The following is an 8599-nucleotide window of genomic DNA, read 5'->3' on the forward strand; positions in this document are numbered from 1 at the left end:
ACTTTGACGAAGACACCAAATCGATCAAAAAATTCCTTCAAACGATACAGATTTTTGAATTTTCATACATCATTTTTGTATGGACAGCTGCCAAATTTGTATGGAAAATTATATGGACAAACTAATGATGCAAAATGGCTTCTTTGGGCATACCGAAGGCACCAAAAAAGTTTCAGTCGGATTAAAAAATACAAAAATTAAAAATTAATCAATTTTGGGAACATCACAATTTTTTTCAAGATTTTTTAATTTGTATTTTTTTTTATTTGGATGAAACTTTTCCATAAATTCTCTATATCAAACGATGCCATTTTGCCTCATTCGTTTTCGTTCTACAAATTTCCATACAGTTTTGAGGACTAGACTTACAAAATGAATATATTCTATAGTCTTGGGAAAGGATTTTCTGATCGATTTGGTGTCTTTGACATTGTTGTAGGTTATTATATGACATTTCATAAACAATTAGAACATTTGAAAAAAAAAACAAAAAAAATCACAAGATATGCAAAATAAAAATGAAAAAAGTATTAACTGGTCCAATGCTACCAAACAAATCCAAACTAGAAAAGGGATATCAAAAGTTAATGAAGAAAAACATGAGAAGTAACAAGAGAAGTAGAGTTTATTAGAAAGTTGTATTTCGTGATTAAGCTAGTGTCACAAGTTGCTTTGTAATGTCAACCCTGACGACGGCAAGTTTTGTTTAGTTGGATATTCCGTAAATTATATTTCAATTCAATTCAATTCATGTTTATTTGTTTTACTAATCAGAACACAATTTCCTTAACTTATGACAGAATGCAGAGTTTTGGAGATCCTTACAACTACGATTGTTTCAAATATAATCAAATGGATGAAATAAATTCAATTTCAGTTGGTTAAGCGAAAGCAGAAAAAACTTTCTAAAATAACTGCTAAGAAATGGAGCACCCGTAGTCAAGCAGTTTTTGACAGTTCGCTCCATAAGAAATACATTGTAGAAAAAAGCAAAAACTGCTCGAATGGAAGTGCTCCATTGCTATTAATTTTAAAATTGCGTTTATTTCTCGTTTTAGGAAGTAAAATGTCGGTCCCGGCCTTGGTTGTTAGGCCGTTAAGTCATTCCAGGTGTAGGAGTTGTCTCCATGCCATAAGTACAAACAACACACCAAACCAAGCCTATTCCGGTGGAATCGCTGGCGGCGGTTGGACTCGCAATCCAAAGGTCGCCAGTTCAAACACTGGGGTGCAAGGTTCCTTGGAGTAAAAAGAGGTTTGGGTGTTCTCCCCATTCAAGTCTTCGGACTCCTAGGTTCGAGCAGAAACTTGCAATAGAGACCACAAAAGACCCGGGGATGGTTTGACTTTTTTTTAATGTACGATCAGTTGTATAATGAAAAGTTTTGTAATTTTGTTTAGAAAATCATTTATTTTGGGAACTTTAAAAAAAAGTAGGAAACTGAAAATATGAGCTTGAAAACTATTAAGTGGTGTTAAAATATTGGTTTCAATGCTATTGAGAATCTTTCAACATATATTGATGCGAAAATTCCATAGACACCCTAATGAAATATGTAATAGCTCTGAAAATGTCGGGAAATAGCCCATATTTAACTAGTCTTTTTATCCTAAATTATATTAAAGAGCTCACCAAGGTAAAATGTTGCGATTGATTTGTTATCAGCATTGAAATATTTAAAATTGCATTTTCAATTCTCAAAAACAAATTTAACACTGCAAAGTGTAAATTCAATTAATTATATTTAGACCGTTGCAAATATTTTTAAACTCGTATGCGCGGTACGGCACGAAAAAATCGATAATTTTCGAGAACAAAAAGACAGTTTCGCAAAAAATAAATTTTTGTCAATACTTAGATATTTTGGAAAAAACAACTGGACAGGTATATAATGCATTGTAGAACACTTTTTTCATTGAAATGTTGACCAAGGTTCGTAATTTCAATGTTTATACTTTTTATGGTTCTTTCGCTCTTTTTAATTAAATGGCTCTTTGAGCTGCTTGTTCTTTTTTTGCCCACCTCTAGTTCAAACTACATAGAAATCAATTTCCGAAATCGTGAATTGTGTTCATGAACTTAAGAACCAGGAAGGAATTTAGTCTTGAGCATGGTGCATTTGCACTGTAAACGTGAATTTATTATTTCGTGGTTATCAATTTAATAAACACAATTCACGATTTCAGGAATATCGGAATATATTTTTCCGTGTAGCAAAATCGGATTCGCTAATTAGAATTAATGAATTAATGAAATCTCAGATTTAAAAAAAATAGTTTAATGCATTATTCTACTCTCTCTCTCTCTTGCAGATTATTCTTTACTATAAAGACTTATAGCAAGAATTTCTCCAACGCAAGTTAAGTAAACATTGTCGTACACCTGGTCAATTAATCAACGCTACTTAAATTATTGACACCCATCCCAAAAAAACCCCACCAAAACATCAACTATCTCGAGCCCTACCCTAACCACTAAACAGCAAAGAGTTTCTCGCAGCAGAGGAAAAAGCGCAAGAAAATGTACAAATTTCCATCAGGCTGGCAGGCAGGACGGCGGACGCCCATTGATTGTGACAGAAAGCACGAACAAACGAGAGAGCGAAAAAAAAAAAGCTGCGAGAGCGAGAGCGCGCGAGCACGAAAAGCTCTCACTCGTGTGCACGGTACGGCACGAAAAAATCGATAATTTTCGAGAACAAAAAGAGAGTTTGGCTTTGAAGAAGGGGGGGAAATTGAGAGTTAATTGCGTTTGACAGTTGGGGTCTGTCAGATTTAGATAGTTTTTTGGGAAAACGCAAAGCTTCATGGCGAAAGCACTTTTTCGGTATTTACAGGGAAAGCTCTCTGCGAATGAGAATATGTGTTGGAAAGAGAAAGAGCGAAAAAAAGGGACAATAACTTTAAGGACACACGTTACCGTTGAATCTGGTTCTGCACACTCCGGGTTACGACGACGATTCAGCAAGCAAGAACTCTGCTTGGACAAAACTTCACACGATTGCACACTCACACGAACACACACGTTTTCTCGGGGTGTTGGTGAAGGTTTTTCGGCCCTCGCTTCTTCTTGCTCTTCTAAGCTGAGTTCAACCTCAACTTTCCTTTCTTTCTTTTCCTTCTCGCTCTCTCGCACTGCTTCTCCCTCTCTCGCGGGATGGGTCGCGCGCACTACTTTTCACTTTCGCACTTTTGGACACTAGCACCAAACCACTAGCATTTCCCTCCGTGCTCGCAAAACTTTCGACGGCGATCGACGACGTCGCGACGCACTTCTTTCGCCGCAAATGAGCTGGCGCGCGCGGGGTCGGTTTTGGTGTTTTCCGGAATCGATTTTCCAATAAAACTTCTTTTCTTTTCTTCTTTTTTTTTTTGGTTTGCACTATTCTCCTTTATTTTGTTGCTAGAAAATTTCTACACTATTTTTTGCTTTTTTTTGAATAAGCATTAAATATCTACAACTGCACAAGAAAACAAAGATTTGAGTGAGAAAAAAGAGGCCAAAGAAAGGGACATTCAATGCGGGGAAAACAAACGGCAGAGAGGAAAATTCAAAAGGGAAAACCACCGAAAAGAGAGAACAAAAGAAAAGGACGAAACAAATGAGCGCGTGTGTTTGTGTGTAGCATGATTCACACTCGGGGCATGGTGGTGGCATATGTGTTATCCTTTCCGATTTTTTCGGGGTGGAAGCATTTTTCACAGAATTTTCACGCATTTTCTCCGCTGAAAGCGCTGAAACAAAAGCATTTTTCTTTCTTTCGGTGTCGATCCTTCGCTGGGGGATATCCTTTTTCCTCCTTCTCTCCCTCTCGCTCTCGCTCGCGCTCGTGTGTTGTTTTCCTCAGTAAAATTATATAAAAGCAGCAGCAGGCATTTTCAGGCTTTTCACAAAGCGAGCAACCGAGGAAAAAAGGTGGAAAACTCAAACTTTTTTTTCTTTTTTTTTTTTTTTTGCTTTCGAGCAATGTGTCGTCGACGAAAAAACACAGGGAAAAAGCACAGACATATGAGGAGACGAAGAAGAAGAAGCAGCAGCAGCAAATCCAAAATTTTCCTTCGGCGCAGCTTTCAAGCAAGGACGAAATATCCTTTTCGCAACCTCGACCCCCCTCTCGTTTTGTTTCCGCAGGACTCCGCGAAGCTGAACGAAAAATCGAAATAGGCAGCCAAATTCCTCACTTTCGAGTCAATTTTTCGCAGGATGTTCACTTTAAGGATGGTTCGAACGCACACACACACACACGCACCTTCTTTGATTGCTCGATTTTTCCTTCGAACACGAACACACTGACACACGTGGTTTTCCTGGATTTTCTTCCTCGCGCGAGTGGAAAACCCAGCGAAAATCGAGGGTGCTTGCCTGCGGTGGAAAATTCGAAATTTTCACCAGTTTTCCGTCCTTCTTTCCGCACTTTTCCACCAGCAAAATGGTCCAAACTCGTCCTTTTTCGTCGCCAGAAAGGTGATTAATGCACACACGACGCACACACACACACTCTTTCTCTATCCGCCACACCAGTGAAAAGTGGGAAGGATTTTCCTTCCTTTCGGAATCGATGGCGTAAGAACGTTTTTCCAAGCCCGGCCCGTTCTCGTTCGTGGCTCGTTTGAACTGCAATCCGCAATGCTCCCGCTGGCAGGCTGGCCAAGGAAAATTCGGCTGCCCTTTTTCGCCGTGAGTCCCTCTCACTCTCGCGAGAGCGTGAGCTCCCCGTCACTCACGCACACACTTACTTGGGCGCGGAACTCAAAGGGAATTACGGCAGCAGCAGCAGATTCGTCCTTAACGAGCTGAGGTCGTCCTCGGTGAAAAAATACCACCACCTTCTGTTTTTTCTACAAACCTGATTTTCCCCAAAAAAAAATTCAACTTTTCCTCTCTCTGCAATAGTTCTTCTCCTCACTAACCACAAACGAGTCCTCGACAGCGTCCTCAGAAAGTAACCCCCTTGCCACACACAAAGTGAAAATCGCTTTTCCACAGGGGTTTTTTTTTTCCTTCGTTCTGTCCCGTTCCGGAACCGCAAAATTTTCGATCTGACTCCGTCGAGTGAACTCCCCAAACTGAACTGCGAAAGCGAAAAACCGTGCTGGCCCCGTGCTGCAGCATTGAAGTCACTCACTCTCTCGCGCTTTTCCGAATGAATTGGGAAGGAAGCTTTTCTTTTCTGAGTGACGCGATGGCGAGCCCAAAAAGCTTCGCTTCGGTGAGGACAGGACATCATAGGGGAGGGTGGTGGTGGGGGACGTTTACTGCCATTTTTTTTTTTTGCTTCGTAGACTTCCGCCGCTGTCGCGGTGGTGAGTCATAGCGCGCGCGGTGATCGTGAGGGCTGCCCTCTAAGGGGGGTAAGGAAGCAATGAAAAGCTTACTACGTGGGTTGGCGGGGAGGAACGTGGAGCTTTCGAAAACGATGCACGCGTGAAAAGCTCTCGTCATGGGAACGTGACTTTCTGGGTTAGAGCGAGGGTACAGTGGGGTGAAATAAGTCTCGGTTATGAAAAGCATGCTTTTAAAGATGAGAAATTGATTAAGTTTTTGATCATTTCATGGAGTTTTTGACAATGAGAAACCGGTCAAAAAGCCATGTTGCAAAATCTAGAATTTTTTTAAACAAAAAACAATTCTCAAACGGACTTAGTTTAATCTTTTGTTTTAAGTTCAAGTAACTTTCACAAATCTTTGTTTCAACCAATCAGGCTCATTTTTGGGGGAAAGGTGTGTCTACTGGATACCCTTCTGCCATAATAGTTGCTTTGGATATGGACGCCTTCTTGCAAAGTTATTCATAAATGTATGTTTGTGGGGTGTAAAAGTAATTTTTGGCCAAAAATTACGGTTTCGCTTAAATGCTGCCATTTACATCAAGACTAATATTACTCTAAATTTCTTTCGTCATTTCATAGGGCAGAATCCAAGGCTGTCTCATTGTACGATTGTACCCTTCTTTTATCAGCCGATGGGTAACAATGAAACACATTGATTTTTCTTCATTTATCTATTCCAAATTCCGGACAATCTTCTAAAACATGCGTTTGACGTTATTTTTGGCACATTTAACGAGTTTAAAAATTAATGTTTATTAATTTATGAACGAGTCCACGAACAGGGCATACCCGTTTGTATGGGACGTCGTTTGGACCTCACCAATCAGCCAAAATATGAGCACTCTAGGTCAACGGGAAGTGGGGCAAACCGGGACACAAAGTTTGAAGGGTAAAAAACGTCAAAAATCGTAAAAAGGCTGTAACTAGAGCGTCCAATTTCCCGTCCCGGGAAAAAAATTCCCGGGAATTCCCGGGATTTCCCGAAAAAAAATATTTCCCGTTTCCCGGGAAATTTGTAAATTTCCCGGGAATTCCCGAAATTCAACCGGAAGTATACATTTCTTAAATTTTTTGAACTTTTTTTGGAAAATGCTCTGAAAAAATAATAAATGATCAAACTCAACATGATTTTGTTAATTTAAATGTTTTGTTTGGTTTATATATAATTAATGAGATTATCAGAAATTATGACATCAGAATTATTTCTGGTAATATTAAGTTTTAAGGCAACTGGGAATAGATGAGTATTAAATTATTACAATTAGGTAAGCTTTCAACAGATTGATGTAATTCAATCAAAACAATATTAACTCCATACCTCAAAATTAAAATTGAGATTTTTTTTTACGTTTTTGTTTACCATGATCAAATGAGATGAAAATCGAATTTGTGCAAAAAGAATTAATTCAATTGGTTGAATACCTAGTACTAAATAAATTACAATTTGAAGTAAAAGAATTATGGAGCGCTGGTGCAACTACAGGTGCTAGAGGGTTAAATGTGAAAAATAGAAGACTTTTTGTGGATTGATGTTAGTTTATCGTGTAATTTAAATTATGCAACATGATAATACAAAAAAAAATCATTGATAAATTAGTTTCTATTGTTTGTTCTCAAAAAATGCAAGAATATATTCAAAGCTTGCTCAAATATTTGAAAACATTGGGTTGTTTGGAGTAAAACCAGCTTTACCATTTGTTCAAGAGCTGAAACCAGTATTTGTCATGAAAAACATGCATGTTTTTTTTTTCTCATTTTAATAAACTGGTCACAGAGGCATGTTTAAAATTTCTCATCAAAAAATACCAAAATACATTTTCTTGTAGTTGAATGATTTTTTACATGCAGTCAAGCTGTTAATTGATCTTCACACTTATTTAAACCATTAATGTTGATGTCCTATATAATTTTGTTGCTTAATATTAATTAAAACCGAGACCATAACAATTTTCAATAAATTTAAAATTTCCCGGGAATTCCCGGGATTTCCCGGGAAATTGGCTGAAAATTTCCCGTTTCCCGGGAAATTTGTAACCCCGGGAAATTGGACGCTCTAGCTGTAACTTGGGCAAAATTCAATTTCCAAACTCAAATAAAAAAGTGTTCCATCCAGATATCAACTCGGTTGCAGCTTGTAGGGGACATCTGGAACTACCATCTTAGACTGAGAACGCTTTGGGTAAGGCAGTTTAACACATCATTTAGTTACTTTTAGTGAATTTTTTGGCTGTAAATTTTTGCTCGTGGGATCCCTTAGATCCCATTTTCTGATGATCCCATTTTCTGATGATATTTTTATCATATTCGTGTTCCTTAGACAATTTCACAATAGAAACATGCATAACAATGTTTATTTTCATCCATTTTAACCCTTTAAAAAATGATAGTTAAAAAAATTGAGATGCTGCTTTTTCTGGTGTCATCTAGTATCCTTGGAAACGAACTTGAATTTCAATAAATGTGAATCGAAGATTTTTTTTAACTTTTATTTTTAAAGGGTTAAAATGGATGAAAATAAACATTTTTATGCATGTTTCAGGAACACGAATATGATAAAAAAATATCATCAGAAAATGGGATCTAAGGGGTCCCCCGAGCAAAAATTTACAACCAAAAAATTCACTAAAAGTAAAAGTGTCTTTTTAATATGTTAAACTGCCTTACCCAAAGCGTTCTCAGTCTCAGATGGTAGTCACAGATGTCCCCTACAAGCTGCAGGTCGAACCGAGTTGATATCTGGATGGAACACTTTTTTATTTGAGTTTTAAAATTATGCTATTTTTTCACTAAAATGCCAATAACTCTCTTTAGATTTAACCAATCGGGATGCTCTACCCTGCATTTTGTTGCATTTTTTTTTTTTTGAGCCCTTTCAGATGCATTTTGAATTTTGAAATTAAATTGAATTTTGCCCAAGTTACAGCCTTTTTACGATTTTTGACGTTTTTTAACCATCAAACTTTGTGTCCCGATTTGCCCCACATCCCGTTGACCCAGAGTGCTCATATTTTGGCCAGATGCTAGTTTTATATGTACAAACAACCCCTGAAAATTTCAGGCACTTTTTCGTTTGACACTTTTTTAGTTTGTACCCCGCTGGATGGTCAAATTCAAACTAAAAAGTGACGAACTGTCACTTTTTACACGGCGCTTACGAACACTATTAAAACAAACATTTGGTAGTGTTTGTGAACTCCGTGTAAAAGGGGTGTCAAACTAAAAAGTGACCCGTTCGTTTGACAACAGTTGGTGTCAAACCATCGGAGTT

The 8599-nt window shown here is 37.9% G+C and overlaps 1 protein-coding gene across 50 annotated transcripts in view; it reads right to left on the minus strand.

Annotated features, from left to right (window-relative positions):
- LOC6052303 (sodium channel protein para) overlaps nucleotides 1-5059 on the minus strand; it is a 228697-nt gene extending 223638 nt beyond the window's left edge. For 28 of the 50 annotated variants that reach the window (XM_038252939.1, XM_038252952.1, XM_038252928.1 and 25 more), the window contains exons 1-2: nucleotides 4251-4644; nucleotides 2921-3461 (exon numbers count right to left, since the gene is read on the minus strand). The gene's annotated coding sequence lies outside the window, so the exon portion shown is untranslated. Of the gene's footprint in view, nucleotides 1-2920; nucleotides 3462-4250; nucleotides 4647-4847 lie in introns of those variants that run through there. The other 22 variants (XM_038252955.1, XM_038252972.1, XM_038252954.1 and 19 more) reach the window with 4 other exon arrangements.
- Nucleotides 5060-8599: the final 3540 nt, after the last annotated feature.

This window comes from Culex quinquefasciatus, chromosome 2, assembly GCF_015732765.1.
Source record: "Culex quinquefasciatus strain JHB chromosome 2, VPISU_Cqui_1.0_pri_paternal, whole genome shotgun sequence".
Lineage (NCBI taxonomy): Eukaryota > Metazoa > Arthropoda > Insecta > Diptera > Culicidae > Culex > Culex quinquefasciatus.